The sequence below is a fragment of the Bombus impatiens genome, unplaced genomic scaffold (assembly GCF_000188095.3).
Source record: "Bombus impatiens unplaced genomic scaffold, BIMP_2.2 scf_0637, whole genome shotgun sequence".
Lineage (NCBI taxonomy): Eukaryota > Metazoa > Arthropoda > Insecta > Hymenoptera > Apidae > Bombus > Bombus impatiens.
The window spans coordinates 2022422-2042378 of NT_177056.1; the positions used below are offsets into that span (position 1 = coordinate 2022422).

Consider the following 19957-nt stretch of genomic DNA (forward strand, 5'->3'; position numbering starts at 1 on the left):
GAATAAACGTGAATCCACGCGAGTTTCGGCTAGCGGGCACTGATCGTCCGCCGGTGAAAGAGACGTGGAACGCGAGCACCGTGCATCATCAGTATGCACGTTGTTCCCCGCTTTTTGTGACTGGACGTGATTGGGATAATTCTTGGTGGCACTCCACTGTGCTAGGCTCCGCTGCGTCGACGACAGGGCCGAAAAATCGTGCGCGACATTTTTACCAAGCACTCGGCCACGGAGATGTCACGCTGAAGAGACCTACGGTGAGTTCCTTCGCTTCACTTTGGATCTGAATTCAGATGGAATTTTAGCGGTGCAACTGGTTTGACCACTTTTTTCGGAGCAAGGCACCCAGTGTTTTGATGAGGATCGGTCGTGGCGCTGTTTGTACCGGGTAAATTAGGATGGGTCAGAATGTATCTAATACTTGTTGGTTTAGGGGTTGGCCCCATATTTAATAGATCAGCAGATATGAATCAAAACTATAATCGTTATAGCAAAAATTTAAGATGTATGGTTAGACTATGGATTTTTATGCATTTATGGGCATAATATCTCCTTAAGTCATATTGTATTTTTGTACTTGTGTTTATAAAATTTGAAATTTGTATAAACATCTGTAGTTTACATAATTATGGTATAAGAATTCATATTTGAATTTATATCATTTTGGTTATGAATAATTATTATACAATATAAAAGATGAAAATTTTGCTGGTTACCGATAATCATTATGAACTGCGAAAATTGTTTTTGGTTGCCGTTAACTACTTTTGATGTCAGAAACTTTTTTCATTACTTTCGATTATTCACAATTTTTATGAAAATCATTGATAATTATCTGATAATAATAATAATTAATTGTTACATTCTGGTATTAATAGTAAAATGTAGGTTCCGTATGTCGAATAGAAATTTATTATAATGAATATTATGACGAGTAATTAACACTTTTTGTAAAAATTTGTATTTACGATTAGGAAATTTACATTCGCAATTCTGTTAATAAAAATCCGGATTCTTAACATTATAGATTTTCTGTTGTTTTAATCAAATAAATATTAATTTCTTATGCTTTAAATATTCTAATATCTGGCGTTGTAGATTTTTTTATAGCCTCAAATACGTCAATAAAAGGGGTTTGATATATTTTTACCTTTTTAAAAAAATAGGATTTGAGAAGTTGTTACATTTTTCGAATGAGAGAAGCGAATACTCGGTCGTTAAACTCATACTTCACTCGTATGCATGTTCGATTTTCAAGGTATAACGGTCACCACGCGATTCATCGGAAGATTTGACACGCGTAAAATCGGTTCTAATAACGGTTTGAAAATTCCAGCTAATTTCGTTCAAAAATATCTACAAAATTTTAATTTAATAAGTTGGCATTATTAATTATCTAGAAAATTTACTATATATATCACATTTTATAATACGCATAATAACTTTAATGTTATAAACATTATAATAATCTGATGTAATATAAACTAAGTTTAAAAAAAGAGAGAAAAGAGGGTAAACTTAACAAATTCACATATCAGCTCATAAATCGATATAATATTATCTTTATTGAATTTACTATTTCTAAAGAAGGAGGGAAAAATATATTTCGCAGATGAGATAACCTTGATAAATTCATACGTATATCGAGCTCGTAAATCGATAAGTATCGATAGCGTGGGATCAACTTTAATTTAACACGCGAGAATTGTGAGATTGAGGTTAAATTTCAATTTTCCTTAGTAACGTAATTTTTCTGACGAAGATATGTACGTATGATAAAAAAATGGTAGAAGTGGCGAAGTAAAATCATAAGGCGACAGGATATCCCTCTTCCCGTCTCCTTATTCGGTTCTCTGGAATTTTCTTGCCAGGGATTATTCGTCCGAAATTTAATTGCGTGTCTCCACTTTTTGGCCGCAGTCCAAACGGCAAAAACGAAAACTGCCGGTGAATCGGGACTCGCAATGCGGTGCAGGAGAAACGATATGACGGAAAATGTACTATGAAATTCCGTGCAATCGTGCCAGGCAGTAAATAGAAGTGGAAATGAAAAGTTTTTGATGGATTCCGTTTAACCCTATACGCAGTCACCATACTGACAAAATATATGGGGTATTCTAGTAACATGGTACAATCGGTAAGGGGACGGTTCTACATGTATTTGCTTGGTTTTCGGGAAGAAAAATTGTCACGCATACTTTAAGTCTATCGATGCTAGAATAATACTAAATATAAACAATAAAGAGCTAGTGTGTTTTAAAAATAGCTAAAATAAAAATATGGAATTTATATCTACAATTTAAAAACATAGGGAATTTAATATCCTGCTTACATTATGGCGTTCTACAATTGAACTTGAAATGAATTGAAAATGAATTGAAACCGGTTTGTTTTATGTACATGTTGTTTAAACATATACACTTACTAAGGTTAAGGTTTTATAGTGAGGTTATCGTCGATGACGCTATTTCGAGTCTCTAATAAATATTTAGACTATCATTCTTTTTTTATCGTTGCGCAAAGTTAAATAAGAATAGCATCTTATGCATGCGAAATCCGCGGACGTAATACCGTACGTGACAAGAATTGGGAATATACTTGCACATGGTATAGATAAGGGACTAAGTTAAATATCACATTTATGACATTAAGTAATTGAAAGGTTTATTAAAAAATTCTCTTTCTAGTGATTTGTATCTATTTCAAATTCAAAATCCTTTTATATATATATAGTAGTAGTAACAAAGTTTTTTATTATATGCTAAATATGCAAAATTAGTAGAATAAATTCACTTTAATTATTTATTATTAGCAAAAAATAATGCGAAGCACAATTTTTTTTAGATTACAAGGATGTAGTGAAATAAAGCTCTATAGGGTAAAATCTAATATCAAGTTGCATTATAAGATTATGTCATTTTATGTAATTTTACAATATGCGGATTTATAATTTTATAATTTATATGATTGTATAATAATTTTATAATTTTAGTAACTATCACTCTGTACTAGCCCCCCTTTTCACCAAGTGAAAGGAAAATAACTAAGAATAATACGAAATGGAATCGTTTCTGTATTATTACAACAACTGAATTTTAATATTAATATTAATGATATTGTAATAGTAATATTTAAGTTTACAAAATCCAAATAAGTTCGATAATATTTTTTTATCGTCAATTAAAAATTGTTTCATACGCAAACGGGCTGGTAACTTGCTAACTATATTGATTTAAAGCATTACTACCGCAATCCATGAAACTGAAAGTAGAACTTGCTAATTTTAAACATGTAACTCTGTAACTTCAACTGCAAATAATTCTGAAATTCGAGTCTACAAAACAACTTGCGCAATATTGACTTTAGTGATTTTTAAAAAACCACAAGATGTTATCTAGGGAGAAATACCTATATGTGGTATACCTAAATAGAATAGTTAACTCTTATTTAATAACTAAACGTCACTGTACCACTTAGGACCTTCTTATACAATCAAACTGTTAACAGCGAGCAGTTATTGTACACTTAAACAATTATTAATGAAATTGTACAAGACACGAGTTACAACTATCTTACCACTATCTTCTATAATATATTCTATCTTCTATAATATAATAGCAAATTCAATAGTAACAAAATTTTACAAACAAATCGTACAAATTATAAATCAACTGATTATCTGATTTAACGTAGAATTATAAAATTACTGATGTTATTACTTTACAAAATATTAAATTACTCATATTAATAGTTGATAAATTCTTGTGCAAGAGGATCCTGACGATAAATTACCGACGAAAAATCACTATATTTTTTCGTTGCATCGAGAACGGTGTGTAACGCAGGTTAGGTTACGTCATGTTTTTGCAGTGTCCCTTTATCCTCCGGTTTATTCGCGTTGCTTAATTTTTCTGGTAGGCGGGGAAGTTTAATAACCGGAATTATAGCAACTTTTACTCGAAATACGCTGAGAATGTTCGTGATTTAAGGAAGGTAATTGTCCTCGACAGGCAACGCGCATAAGTCGACCCCGTGAGAAGCATTAGTGAATGAACTGTGTAGAAAAATACTCAAATGCGAAGCTTGCGTGCCGTCTGGCTCGCTTTGTTGAATAAGTTCGGGGGGAAATGGGAGTATTATAATCGATAGAGAGCGCACTCGTCCGTTGATTCATCCACGCACTGTATGCATTATTTCTGACGACGATTATAATTCCACTTTTTCCATGTATCGTCAAATAAAAATACGCTTTTTTACCGATGTACTTCTTCCTCGATACTTACAGTTCAATTAATTTGTTTTTCGTCGACTGCAAATAGAACTTATTTAATTTGTTTATTGTAAATAACATTCTAGTGAATTGTGTTTATTTAACATTCAAAGACCATGTAATTTTATTTTCTCATATTTTAATCCATCAAGGGCCGTTGTTGTATTGGCGTATTTTCATTTGCAATTTGTTTTTTAATCATTCTTCACCAAGCATCGAGTTCTATTTCCTAATATGAGATGCTATGAGAAGAGATCCAACGATACGCTTGGTATTTTTTTTTATCAAAAATAGCATGGATAAATATTGATTATTGACACGTAAGGTAAAACCTTAGAGGGTAAATAAATTACAGAGAAAGGAATTCACTTTACAAAAAATGATCATTTATTGATCATCGTGTGAAGTTTACATTTATAATGGAACGGCAATATTTGTAATTTAATTTAGCTGACACAGCTATTGACACAGAAAGTTAAACAAATCGGGAAGCAAGTTTCAGGGTCAGGAAAGAGAAGTTTCAGAAAAACATCTTTCAACAATGGTTCCTTGGGATTTACATCTACAATGGAAAGGAAATAAGATTTAAGTGATTATTGTAAGAAGTAACCGGAAGTCATCCGTAACTCGCACAGCGAGAGGACTACGAATAATAAATAATAAGCAGTGGAATGGAAATGTTTAGAACGAGAATTATTTTTAACCGGTTCGTTGAAGTTCTGTTAGCCGCGTTTTGTCCACTGACTCTCCTTGGTTTTTTCCCTAGCCAGCTAAAATGACTCACAATCAATATGGCATACGCAATACTAAATGCCGCTCAGTTATTGATATTCGCGGCGTTGGACATTATCCGTGTCTTTCTCTCTTATAGAAGCGAACTGACCCTATCGAGTGGATTACCGAGTTGCCGCATATATTTCTGCGTTTCTGGCTTATCTTCATTTATTTCCTCAAAGCACGCAAAATTCCTAGCAGGAGAATCGCAGATTCCTGATACAGTAACCAGAAATGCAACCGGGATAAGATTATCGTCGGCTGCTTTTACCAAACAAACACCGGCGAGCTGCACAATGCAATGAAACGAAATAATTTTGCTTTAACAGACTCTTTTCTGACGCTGAAAAATTGATTTACGTAATTCAGGGGAATAAGGTTGCGCTGTACGTATATTCTATTCGTTAGAGGTTAGATCGATACTTGAACTTCCGGTATCTGTAGTTCTTCAAATTTCTAGGGTTTTTAACAATTTTAATTGCATCGCTTTGAAAGTTTTAATTTGGAATACTTTAATTTTTAATCTTTGGATCTGACATCCTTTGATCGAAAATTTTTAGATTTGCAATTCTGTAATTCAAATTTTGTCGATTAAACGTTTTTTCATTTGGGATCTATCGATCTTAAATAGTAAAATTTACAAGGTTTTAATTCTAGATATTTCAATTTGTAAGCTCTTAATCTAAAATCTTTTAACTTGGAATTTTTAAATTCAAAACTATCGAGTTTCTCGAATTTCAGGTGGCAATTTTTCTAATTTAAAATTCTGAACTTGGTCATTTTTCTAATTTTATGTTTTTAGCTTTACAGTATTTCTAACGTTAAACCATTTAAGTTTCTAATTTTCTAATTTCCAAATTTTACGTCCCAATGTAAGTGTTAACCATACTTGCATAAAATTTCATTTTATCAGAGTTTAAATTTTCCTTTGTCAAACATTTCCTGGTAAAAATATTACCCGGGAATTTAGTGAAATACTTTACCTTCTTTGGGAAGTCGGATTACTCACCAAGTCCAGGTTGCCAGCAACTGTTCGTTGGCCAGCGCCAAAAGCAAATAAAGTATATGCAAGAACCCGTAAATATACGGCTGTGTATGCAGTGCATGTTTTACGTAAAATGGCGTCCTCATAGGGAGATTGTTTTTCAGTCAAAAAGAGTTAAAATATTGAAGCACAGTGGTTAACCGGGGCTACGACACGTGTGTGCCATACGGTGTTTGTAATTTGACACCATCGTTGTCCGTGATACGTGAAATTGGGGTTAGCGTCGACCAATTGCCGTAAAAGTAGATCGTTTCCAGTCTACTTTTCATAGCTCCCCTAAAACCACAGAACCTGACCGATTTTATTGGAAAGTGTCAGAAAAATAATCTTTAATCTTGATCTTTATATAGAGATTCCGGTTTCCTAACTGAGATGTATGGAAAGATAAAATTGAAGAAAGTCTGAAAATAAATTACTTCGAAGTTGAATCTTATATTTAGTACAGACTGAATGTAAACTTAACTTATTGGAAGTAATTTTAGCTTTTAAAAGTAGAGTAGACTATTATAGTGTGTCCAGTTATTCATTGGTTTTATCGGAACAGGTGATTGGAAAGGTAAAAAGATGGAAAAATATTGTTTTAAAATATGAACGTCGACACGAATTTGATATAAAATTAACTTTTATTGCAGACTGTTTTAGTTTCTAGTACTTACTTACTATGCTTAATATAGTATGGTATAGTGTACTACACTGTATTTAATATGCATGCGCCGGTGATTATGAAAGTGACCTAAGTCGAGAATCTAAAAATAATGAGTTTATCAGTTATTTTGCGTTGCATCTATTTTCATTACAGTAACCTGAAATCATTTTCGCTATGTAGTGGAAATTGAAGCGTTTAATTGAGTTGGTTGTTGCTTCGCTAAATAGAATTCAGTTCATGCATCAAACGCGAAACTTTAAATATCTCGAAACGAAAAATATATGACGTAGGTCACTTTCATAGTCGTATATTATACTATAAAAATGAATTTTTAATTTTGTAAGGAAATGTTTAACGTATAATTGAAATTAGATAAATTGGGTTATACATAAGTGTTCGATAAATGACAGTGTCGAAAATTAGATCTTAATCAGGAGTAATATCTTCTTCGTTAAACCTAACCTAACTTTGAATATATAAGATGAATCTAATTCAAATTTAAATTTAGTTTGAATCAAATTTAATCAAACTAAATTTAAATCAAAACCAAAGTAAATTTAGACTTAATTTACTTCGAATTTAAGCTTAATCTAAATTAAGTTTAGATCTAATTCGAATCGAATCTAAATCCAGTGTAAACTGAACTATTTACTCTTAATTGAAGTCAAATGTAACTGTATAACCTATATGAGATATTTGTCTAGTCTTGCTACAGTAATTATGGATAAAAAAATTGCTAATTTGATATCGCACGTCTTTCTCCGTAGAAGATTTGATCTAAAGACGCTTCTTTCATGTATATAAGGATAGATACTCAGCCTAGCGAATTATTAGTCCATTATTAAACTTAGTTTTACAAATTTTTGAATTTTACATATTTTTACATATTTTTACGTTTCTTTTTATAATATTCGACCATTTGAATTAAAAAATACCAGCTTTGAATTTGAAAAAATTTAAGTTTGATCGTAGTTTATTTCAATTTTAATTTGGACATAATTTTTTTTTTTCGAAGAAATTACCTTCTCGAGCAGCATTAGAGCAATATTATAGCGAAGGTGGAATTTAACCTAACCTAGTCGAAGATCCACCGAAACTTAAGCCAAATTTGATCCAAACTTAACCTAACCTGAAACTCTAATACTCTAATGTCAAACCCAACCTAACTTACGACCACGACACTGATTTAATACTTGTACTATTTTCACTTATTTATTTACTATATTTATTTACATCTTATTTATATACTATATTTATTTACATCAGATATTCAGAATAAGCATAATTTAAGTAATATCTAATGCCAAATTCAAATTGGAATTGGCCTATAATAATTATTATTTTCACCGCGAATAGATTCTTGTTCGAAATAATTTTTGAAACAAAATTAACGCTCGTTTGCGAATATTTTTTAAATTCGAAACTGATATCTCTTAAAAATCGATATGTCAGCTGTTACTAAAAGATATGAAATTCAATGCTTCAAAATTTTTAACTCTTCGAAATGGAAGTAAACTTTATCGAAAAATTTTATCTCAGCGTAAAAATAAGAAAAATGTAAAGACTGGGTAAAGATGAAAATTGAATTTAAGAGCTTTTTGAATAAAATAAATCCCCAAAGGAAATACGCTGTGACGTGCAACTGCGACCAAGTTGATCAATATTCAAAGAAACGAGCAGGAAGGAAGGGAACTTTGATAAAATCAACCGCATGGTCTCTGTGGTTCTCACATCATTAATTACCATGTTGTTATATTTCGTTTCCTAATACGACCACCTTGGGGCGCGTTAACTATCAAATAGCCATGGGTCATGAATACATCAGAACACTTAGAAAAGAAATCAAGTGGAGCATCTTCGCTAATCAGTACTTAAAGAAACAACGAAGTAGCAGAGGAAGTTTGATAGGATCCTTAGGGAATCCTTCAAAGTTCCTTCGTCTGTGAATCCCTATACTCGTGGCCACGAGCAAATTATCGAATCTTCAACTAATTCAGCACTCGAGGATGAAGTAAACTGACGGAAGAGGTTTCATACAAAAGTAAAATAAATTAAAAAAGTTTTGTATTCATGAAGATAATGCAGGATCTTGGAGTCTAGCGTAACTGAGAATGAAAAAGTGAGCTTTTTGGAAATGGAAATTTCAAATGAAAAAGCTCTATTCGACTTATTTTTACGCATGGAATAACCGTTTATCGTATTGTCTCTATTCAATTCGGAATTACTTAAGCGCACACATATCCGACTAACTTTCAAACTCGATTTTTTCGAAAACGAAGCTTCGAACGAAAAATCATTATTCCACATTTCCTGCTTATTTTTGTACGTAGAATAACCTCCCATCAAATTATCCTATCCAATTCAAAGTTAACCAAACGCGTACATACCCGACAAGTTTTCCAACTCGATTTTCGCGGAAACGAGACGTCAAACGAAAAAACATTACTCTAGATTTCTGACGTATTTTTATGCGTAGAATACCATCCTGCCCCATTATAACGCGTGTCTCGTGATACCCTACAAAATATGTAGATACGCCTATGAATAAATATTTAGAAGATTATTCACTACCCTTATAAAACGTTCTCGATTACCGCACTCGCAACGTACTTCATCGTCTGATTCATCCAGCACGACAGATACGCGATACTTCTTTTTTCTCACGGCTAACGAGTTACCTACATAAGTACAAAGAACTCTGCGCGTCTCTTGGAGCGTGCTGGCAGATTATTAAATATTTACCGGAGCCGAGTATATACGCTATCCGTTGGCTGGTAGCGGGCAGGCATGCATATTCCATCCGGAATGACGCAGAGGTCGACTAACATCCTCGAAACGACCTTGACGTCCAACACGTCGGAAGGGGAAACTAGAAACGGGGACTAAGGTGAAAGCTCGGCCTTCTGTCTTACGTCGACGCAAAGTTGAGCGGACGATAATGATGATGACGCTCAGGGACGCCGTTTTTATCTGTTCGACACTGGTTTACCGCACCGATTCCCTATTCCAGAGCATCGTTAAATCCTTAAGAGATCATGCTACTTTAACAGTAGATTTACCAAATATGTTCAATGTCAGTTAGTCGCTGAATACCCATTAAATGTTCCTAGATAATTCAGTATTACTCACAAGTACATATACAGGGTGGTACAAGCGGAAAGGGGGTGATTCTACGCGAAAAAAGAAGTCGAAAATATAGAATAAAAATTTTTCGTTCGAGACTTCGTTTTCGAGAAAATCGACTTTGAATTTTCGTTCGGTACGCGTGCGGTACGTTATAACGGATCTCACTGTAGATCGTTGTCTCGATGGAAAAATTAAAAAAAAAAATTAAAAAAAAGAAAACTAGGAATTTTTCTTTTTTACAACACATTTTGTTTACGAGAACTGGAACTGCAAAACTATCAAATGAGGTAGTACTTGTGTGTATATATTTTTGGATTGGGTTCAAACTGAACGTAATGAACGTAAACTGAATGTAATAATGGCAATCGAGTTTCCTTATAACGCTAATGAAATTTCAAAATATTTCATCTAACATGTACAATTATACGCATAAAAGTTTTCTGTAGCAAATTGTACGAATACCTTCACCAGCCACTGTACGTCCGTCAGGGACGTGCAGGAGTTTCAAAGGTTTTATAGGGACCTTAATGGCTTCAAATGGTACTATACATTTTGTTACACACTACTGGCCGCGTCTTTTTATTCTCTATAAAAAAAGGCATCAAGGTACTTGGGTTGAAAATTGAATAGCTTTAAAAATACTTTTCCAATTTTATGAAATTGATGTGTCACAAGTTCATATGTTTCCCAAACTAATTTTCTAAACAATCTTCCACCTTCATGGAGAATGAAAATTAGTTCTAAGAAGAACTTCTTCATAGAGAAATTATTGGCTCCAAAAAAATGTCTAGTTTCGTAACAAAAAAAAAAAAAAAAGAAAAAATGAATCTTTCTAGAACAATTCAATTAGCTATCTTTTTTTATTTTCCTTTGGCCCAGTAACAGCTTCCTTTCCTAGGAAGCGTATCAACAAGCTTCCCAAGTATGTACATAAGTGCGTGATTACTTTCACGACTCTTCTTCGCCTTTCCCTATCTTTTTCCTCTGCTACTCTCTTTCTCTCTCTGCTATTCTCGTTTCTTGGATATAACGAGATAATGCCATCTGTGTGATCCTGATTCGAAGATAACACGTGTGTATACATTCGCACGATAGGCTAGCCTGATGTAACGATTATGTAACACTTTCATCCGACCTACTGACACCCACAGGCCCGGCCAGTTTTACTTTCGACTACTGGAAAAGAATGCACGGCCGCCTTAAAGACGAAGAAAGTGGCCAGACCTCTTAGACTTTCCCCATTTTCACGGTTCCCTGGGATTCCACAGCACACTTTCCCGCTACACTCGGCTAACAGCCTGCAATAGTAAGAATCTCTCGCAGAGAAACTACAACGCACCTTCTTGGGCCTTTCTTGCTACTTGGTGATCCGATATTGAAATACCTTTTGACGATTTTGTAGGACTGGAATTCTTTTTAGACTGTAAACTTTCACAATGGTTACTAGATCACATATTTGCGGTTCTGAACTCGGCTAACAGGCCGATAGGGTAAGAATCCTTCTCAGAGAAACTGCAGCGCACGTTCTTGGGACTTTCTTGCTACTTGGTGACTCGATATAGGGATATTTTTCGGAAATTTCGTTAGGTTTATGATATTTTTTAGATTTGATATCTTCACGGTGGTTATTTGGTGACTATTTGTGGTTCTGAATCAGCGGATACAGCGAAGGATAAAAGAACATTTTAAGGTTAGGTGGCCTTATCTTAAAACTTAATTACGCCTCGTAATTATGTTGCGTCTAGGTCCTCTAAAAAGATATAAACGAGACTCTGAGGATAAGTAGTATAAAAGACACAAAAGTTTGAGAAAACAGAATTATATTTGACAGAAACAATTAAATTAGGTAGGTAATATATCTTAACTTAAGTGTTAACAATATTCTAAACTTATCTTAACTGTTATCTTAAGTGTCATCAATATTCTAAAAAATGTCCACTACAACAAGGTACTATTAATACAGTATAATAGCTATTATACATAAACATGAATTTTAAACTTGCTTTATCAGTCAATGTATTTGCATACTATTATACAGGATGTTTGCAATTTTTCGGACGTTTTAAAGCTGAGAATTTTCTCCTTCATATGTCAAAGTCAGAATACGTGATTTTAATTTTTTCACACTTATATACATCTACAAAGATAAAAGGATTTATTGATTAAAAAAAGATAATTTCGAAAACTGTTGTGACAAAATCGGACATGTCGTATGGTACGTTAATTTTACATCGTTAATTTAGATGTAATTGTTTTTATAATATATTGTTCGAATTCCTTTAATATTTTATATAAAAAAAAATACAGTGGTTGGGAAATGGTTAATTTGCAAGATATTTCTAATTTCAATTACAATGTAAATTTGACCTATTTTATATGTTATATGAATCGCTCTGTATAATTCCATTAAAAAAATTAGTAAATTCATCGATATTGAAATTGATACGAGCAACAGTCATAAATATAAGCGACGATTTTATACAAAATTTCGTATGAAAATTTCTCTTCGCGAAGCATCGTCGATGCTTCGACAAATAATAGAGTTTACCTGTGAATAGTTGAAATCTTCGTTCACAAATACACACTACGACTAAAAGCTCGTAGAAGATGCAAGAAGTATAATACGTGTCCTATTGTTTGCAGAAGGTAGTAGTGCGCAGCTCGACTTTCCAATCCAATTATTAAACGCAATGTTTGAGTTTCCAATTAGAATCCGTATTTGACTTTCCAATTGAAAGATATATCAGAGCAAACGATTTCGCAACATTAAAAGTCTATTTCTATTTTTTCCCTTCTCGTTTCAGTGCCTTTGAACATTTATTGTACAGATACTTCAATGGCTATTTCCATGAGTTTCCATAACGCGAATCTCTCTTATATTCTTTGCAGCATATCTTCGACAAATATAAAACATTATATCAATGCTTGAATTTTAGAGAAGTATAGATTTCACGAAGATATTAATTCAATTCTTATGGTATTTTCACAAAGAAATTAGAAGATATTTCAATTAAAAATTTGAATCATATATTTGTCCAACATTGAAGAAGGTTATGTAGATTTTTCTTTTCTTTTCTTTTCTTTTGTGAAGAAATAATAAATATGGAATACTTATAATATGTGTAATACGATTGTATTTTTGCTCTGCATGAACATTAAAAGATTCAACATTGAAGAAGGTTATGTAGATTTGTCTTCTTTTTTTTTTTGTGAAGAAATAATAAATATGGAATACTTATAATATGTGTAATAATCTTGCTCTGCATGAACATTAAAAAATTCAACATTGAAGAAGGTTATGTAGATTTTTCTTCTTTTTTTTTTTTGAAGAAATAATAAATATGGAATACTTATAATATATGTAATACAATGGTATTCTTGCTCTGCATGAACATTAAAATATTTAAAATCACACGTGGAAGTGAAAATTCTCAGTTTGAAAATATACACAATGCTATGCTATTGGGTCGACAACTAAGTGATTGCGGATTTTGTCATTACCATCTTTATTCGTTATTACCATTAGGTGGTAATGACAAAATGGTAATAATGAATAAAGGTGGTAATGACAAAATCCGCAATCACTTAGTTGCCAAGCGATATACATCTGGAAAGAGAAAGATATATCTTTGATAAAGATATTTCTCGAGCAAAGAAAATATTTGAAAGAATCGGTGGAAAACGTTCTCTCGTCTGAAAAACAGTCATACATTGAAGGATTAATGTCCTATGAAGCAATCAAATCCAATTAATGGCTCCACCGATTTAATGAGTCGAATCTATTTGCAGTGGGTAACTAAGTAACGAGTATAGTCATCCACAAAAGAATCTCTAGGATTACAATAGATATTTTAACGTCCTGTTTATCGCACGAAGGAACGTCTGTATTAATTATTCCGTATAATGAGGCAGAAATTGCTGGTACAGTTCCAAATAGAAAAAAAAGAAAGAAAAAAGAAAAAGAAGAAGAAGAGGGGGAAAAAGAATTTTAACGATTAGCACGGAGGAAGCACAGGAGAAGGTAGGAGATAATTAATGATGCGGAAACTGACGTGATATGATCAACAAGATTTTTAACTCTACTTATCGACAACGTAAATCAACTTAAACAACCTTCAATTTCCTGCACGTATCCTCTTTTTTTCCGATCTAAGATAGTACAAATGGTTGAACTGTGTACATAATTCTAAAACACTTGGATCTATTGGAAAAGTACAGGTATCGCGCTACTGCACATGTTATTTATGAATAATAATTTTACGAAACGTAATAGCAATTTTCTACGATCCTCCGTTTTCAGAAACGGATAACAGATAAGTGAATGATAAATGTAACAAATAATGTACAATGGTAATAAGCAAATAAATAATAATAATAAAGAAACGTAATAAAAAGATAGAAATAAATAAATTAAGTAATAATTAATAAATTAACAAACGATAAATATAATTCCTACAAATATAGTTAACACGAACAAAAAGTAGTAAATAAATAAATAATAATAAATAATAATAAATAATAATAAATAATAATAATAAATAAAAAAATTAGTAGAAGTCGCTTGTCTGATTGGAAATATTTTTTAATTGAACGATATAATACGAATACATCGTTGTATCGAATTGCAAAGTACATACGCACATATGTAGTAAGAATGGTAGGAACGAGTTTGTACAGTGTCTGCACGTTGTGTATATCGCTCTGGATATTATCTCGAATATAATTATCTCGAAACGATCAGAGGCTGCAGCCACGTTCTCCTCGCCTAGCAACGTACGGTTAACAAATGTGAAATATAAACGTCGGGCACGCAGCTCGGAAACTTGCAGAAAGCTATACGAACCAGAGCTGTACGTGCATGTAGTTGTTAGCAATTTCATACAGGTTATGTTAGATTGAAAAATTCCCAATGATACAAAGAGAAAAGTATTTGCTTGAAAAAGTTGCACAATTCCTATGATTTCTAATATTACCGTTGTTATTTCTATACTCAGAGGTAGGATCACAATTATTATTGATTATTTTATTGAATGGATAAATCTATCACACCGTTGCGAGCCAAAAGAACCTTTATTGCACGCGCTTACTAAAACTAGGGATAAAAATAAGAAAGCATCTTGAGCCTATCGATTAAATCTATCGATTGTAACTAGGACCATCTTCTAGTTACTATTTCTTATAACTAACGCATCTGCATATGAATGGCGAGCACGAACTCACCTTGTCATTTTCAACAATTACCATATATTAATTGCCTTTGGATAATTTGGCAAACATTTGGCCAGTAATTAACATGCGAAAATTTTTAATGAAATATTCTAACATTTGTACAGTGATACTGAATTCTAACGTTCGAATATAGAGGAACACGATTAATGTATTCCAACATTAAAATTCAGAACGGCTGTACAAATTTTGCAAGAAATTTATCTTTATCTCTGTCTCGTTAAAAATTCTCGCTTACCGACGAAAAGTTTCTCAAATAATATTGGGTTGCCAATTAAGTGATTGCTAATATTGTGGTTAGGTGGTATTGACAAAATCAATATACAAGTGAGATATCAGCAGTTGAAAATGCGTCAAAAATTTCACGTTGAAATAATTTTTCTGCTGTTTTGAAATTCTTTTCCAATTCGAAAGGGGAGAATCAATCAAGACAATCAGAATCAAAGCAGTATATATATACTGAAAAATATACTTGAAATGCTTGAAAAATTATCAGAAAATTTTCCAGAATCTAACAGATACCTTCGTATCTTTTCGTAAAAAATTTTTTTCTTATATGGGAACTTTTTGATAAGAACAAGTTCTTACGAAAAGGTAAGAAGGTGTTTGTTCATTTGATTTGAGTTTGTTAATTTCTGGAAAATTTTCTGATAATTTTTCAAAAGCGTGTGGCTGAAAAATTGTTAAGGGCAAAGTATCTGCGAAAAACTAGCGTAAACTGAGATATTTTCAAAAATTCACTCTAAGAGTGGAGATATTTACGAAGACATTTACACGATGTAATAAAATAAGGTAATACACACATCGAAAATGTGAATTTTTTCCAGCGTTATAATTTCTCTTTTCTATCAAAATCACGCGTTTTTTTCATGCTTGAACAAACGTGCGATATTAAGTAAATTGACGCAATCGTTCGCCTTTGGTTGTTTAGTTAAATAACATGTGTCTCGTTTCCGTGGAAATCGAAGCGGAAAATTTGCAGAGAGCAAACGTTTATCGGTTAATGTAAATTGATGGATCGTGATGATCACGCTAGTGACGTGTTATACCTGTTTGTTAAACAATTTCAGACGTCAATTGGACCGAATCCGGCTTACTTGTGTCAACGATTCGGTTTCATCATAGTTCACGTGACACGCGAAGTTTCTAACGTGTAAGTGACACACACGTTATTAATCATTGCGTAATTAGCGTGACTTCATTTAACGAGAGAAAACAAGAAAGGCAGAGAGTAGAAAATGTGTGACTCGATCTCCTTCAACATAATGTAGTCGATCGACTAGCTTTTTTGACGAAAAAAAAAAAAAAAAAAAAATCCTCGTCTACTTTCGTGTGTCCTTCGAAATTAGAAACTTCCATTATACGCGAAATAAATGATAATTAAACGAGATATTGAGAAAGCCACGTTAAAATGAATCATAAAGTTAACCGTACCGAATTGCAGACCTTTTGCTAAAATTATTCGATTCTATAGCTGTTCTAAAAAATTTATCGAACAGGCAATTAACACTTTACCGACCGTTAGCGGTTCAACAGCATACGCACGTCCGACCGGTAGCTCAGGCGCAGATTCTCCCTAGCACTGGCTCTGTTTCCGTTTAGACTCTCCAATATCATTCTTTTCGTTCATCGCGAACGGTAAGTTTTTCAAATTGGTATAAAACTGTGGGAGCTTACAGAGCAACGCGACTGACGCAACTGACCAAGGTACTAAATAACAAATCACTGCTCGCTTAATGAGAAAGATTGTCGACGAGAAACAGCCGATTAATAGGCTATCGGTCGGTAAGCGTCGGCGACAAAAAACCAAATAATAGATTATCAGTCGGTAAGCGTCGACGATAAAAATCGGTCAATCGGTTATCGGCCGGTAAAGTGTTAGAATAATTCTTACAGGGCAAAAAAGCTATATGGGTCGGCAACTAAGTGACTGCGGCTTTTTTTATTAGGTGGCAATGACAAAATCCGCAATCACTTAGTTGCCAGCCCAATAGTAGAAAACCACTGCGAAGCGGATGCTGATATTTATGATCGAATTTACTCGATTCCTCGGCTCTTACGACAAATTCGTCGAGCAGACTAAAAATGGATAATTAATGTTTGCCAGGGGTAAACAGAAGCTAGATTAACGAAACGAGGACGCGAGATCTTTTCAGGAATAACAAGTTTATTCACGTCGCGTGTTTGCGAGACCTCGAACGAGGAAAAAATAATTAATCAAGGAAAACCCAGAAACGTCATCCTGAGAAGGATAATAAAACGAGTCACGTCAGATCGCTATATCTTTCGCCAATTTTATCCATTCCACCGATTGCGGATTTTGTCATTAGGTGACAGGCAATCGCTTAGTTGCCTGAGATAGCCACTTTCCGTCGCCACTTCGATGGAAACAGCAAAGCAACGAATCGTCAGATGGTCGAATTTCTTGCTAGCTTTAGTTAAGAAAATTAGTTCGCTCGATCGTTACAATTATTACTAAATTGTTCCATCAAAAAGCAGGAAGCTGTACTCCGCAAATGCGCACAGCTGAAGCAAGATACGCGATAGAATACGAAGAATACAGAGAAACGTAGATCAACAAAATTTGGTGTCGAGTTCGTATTGGCCTATTCAAAGCAGGCGAAAATGTAGGAGCGAGCGAGCAAGGACAGCGAGGGCAGAGAGAAGAGCAAAGAGGGCCAGGAAGACGGGCGAAGCGCAAGGATGAAGACGTAAACTGTGGAGAAACGAAAAAGTAGATGCCCCGAAGAGAAAATTTGTTATCGATCGTTTCTCGATCGGTCTGTTAATTCACTAAGATTAAATTGGTAGATGGCGTTCAGAAGTCACTTGCCATGACACTTTCTTCGAAAGTAAGAAAGAGGGGAACAGATCGGACGGACGAAGAACGAGCAGACAGACATTAATGACTCGCGTTGTAATACGTGGAACGAGGCAAAAGGAATAGGCGCGAGTGTATAGTTTCAGAACCGGTTAAACTCCCGCGACAACCTTGAGCAGAAGTCTCGTACAGGCCAAGCCGAGGCAGACCACGTTTTCACCGCGGTGGGGAAGCCTTACAAATTCTAATGGGCAAGTTCACGGTTCCTCAGTCCGTTACCACCAGCGATAGTCCACATGGGACGAGTTTACGATCGCCTATACGTTTTTTCAACTACACCCTCCAGCGATCCACCATTTCTCATCAACTTTTCCCATCGCAAACTACCTCCACTGTTAGATAGGACAATCGTTGCTCTACGTATTCAACCGTCGTATACAAAGTGGCGATCGAGTAAATCAACGAAGAGACGAATCTTGTTTGAAGTCGAAGTGAAAATATGAAAAAAGGGTATAGTTTCCAACACGATGTAACGAGTTTCGTCTATAGGTGCGAATACAAATTTGTAAATATGGCATTTTTCGATGGAGACGCGATTCGCTTGTTGCATTGGTTGCATTGACAAAATATTTTGTCAACAGCACCTAATGGCAAAATCCGCGATCACTTAGTTGCCAACTTTACAGGTTAGGTGTAGGGAACCATAGATCGCGTAGCAAAGTCTAGAGAAACGTCGAAAAAGAAAGGGCCCAGACGCTTGGACCTGTGGGGCGAACGAAGATCGACGTACGAAGCTGTGGGAAATTTGCCATGCGGCAAACACAGAAAACACCACAGTCCAGTAACAAGAAACGATGGTAATGGTAATTTGGATCGACGAATAAAGAAGTATAGCTCCATGCGGCATTTACCGGCGGAAGCTAGGGACAATTGCAGGATGGAAGGAGGCGTAGAGGGTGTGGCGATCGGACATCGATAAAGCGTCCTCGATAACGTCAAGCAGAGCGAGAGGCGGCCCTTGAAAATCGTATTATTCATTACGTCGCGTTGCTGGCTGATGAAATAACACGGCTTAACCAGCGCATGCCAACGTACTATAAATAATCGCGCGGACCCGTTTCCTGCTACAACGTTTAATGCGTTGCCATGGACAAAGTGATGTTTAGCCTGACGAGCAGTCGTAAGAACCGGACGCGAGAAAAATCTGTGGTACCCAGTTGCGTACCTGTTCTCTAAAAGTACCGAGACCAGAGTTGTTGCTACCCGACACAGTAGTGGGGTGCTTGGGAAGTACCTAACAGGCTGACAATATGGCGTTCTTCGAATCAGCTGGCGCTGATCCTATTTCGGGACTGTTTGTCGGTGTATTTAAAAAATTTTCATCGGCTTTGCTTTGTTTCGCTATTTTAGTCTCCCGTGGCCAGTAACTAGACTCGATTCGATATTTACAGATCGGTAGAATATTTATAGATCGGATGGATTTTCGAAAGAGAAAAGCTTCAGACTGGTTCACATAATGTGGATAATTATATTTTGTTGCAATTAGTATTTCAAAAGTTGCTATTAATTTTAACACGTTGGTCGCCGTGTCACCCGTATCTATGTGACGGCTATGGATCCGTGGGGGCCCACCTAACCCAAATATGGGTGACGTTCTTCTTGTTCGAGTCAATTAAATATAAGATATTATATATAGCATATACAAAAATATTAAAAATTAATATTAAAAAATATGAGAAAATATCAGAAACACGTTATACCGTACTTTTTGTTAATTTATATTCTGGATGAAATATTGCATTACGCTATGTCGCATGGTATTCGTTAAAATTTATTATTAAAGTGGTATTTTCTTCGGTCATTGGAGAACGTTTCTATTTAATCGTGGAAGGGGTACGTGAAGCTTTTTTCGTCACGACTGTCCATCCGAAGGAAACAATTTTATCGCGAGTTTTCAACGATGAAAGTAGAAAGAGAGGGTTCAAATGAGACACGTTCCTCGGAGCGTTAATTAAGCGAAAGAAAAAAGAAAAAAATACCGGCGGGAGG

General features: G+C 34.5%; 1 protein-coding gene across 1 annotated transcript in view; it reads left to right on the plus strand.

Annotated features, from left to right (window-relative positions):
- The first annotated feature begins 11 nt into the window (after positions 1-11).
- Positions 12-19957, plus strand: part of LOC100740783 (beta-1,4-glucuronyltransferase 1) — a 57432-nt gene continuing 37486 nt past the window's right edge. Inside the window, exon 1 of the mRNA XM_003491762.4 lies at positions 12-257. The gene's annotated coding sequence lies outside the window, so the exon portion shown is untranslated. The remainder of the gene's footprint in view (positions 258-19957) is intronic.